We start from the raw sequence: 516 nt of genomic DNA on the forward strand, positions 1-516 counted from the left end.
TAGTGGAGAACTAATAACTCCATAACAAATTTTCTGACCCATGAATGGGAATTTTTCTCTATTTTACTATTATTCAAAACATGTTATAATAAAAATTTTATGCAAGAAGGTCATGGAGATCTTTTGCCAGATTTACCTCTGTATTATGATATTTATATTTTAAGACAACTGTATTAAAATTTTATATTTAAATATATTAATATGCATGCTTATATTTAAATATATAAATATGTATGCTTATGTTTCTTGGTATTTTAAAAATATTTCATAACCTGTTACTGGAATATGAAAAAACAATAGATTTCTTTGTACATTGATTTAGTGTTGAGGAACACTTTTAAATATTTATACCTCTAAGTTATTTTAGATTTTGCTTATAGTAGGCAATAATAACACCAGTAAACAATGACAGCTTTCATCTTCCTTCAAAATTGATAGACTTTTCTCTTTTCTTGCCCTACTGCACTGGCTGGTACCTCTAGTTTAATGCTGAAAGGTTTTTTTGTTTTGTTTTGT

This window comes from Lutra lutra, chromosome 13, assembly GCF_902655055.1.
Source record: "Lutra lutra chromosome 13, mLutLut1.2, whole genome shotgun sequence".
NCBI lineage: Eukaryota > Metazoa > Chordata > Mammalia > Carnivora > Mustelidae > Lutra > Lutra lutra.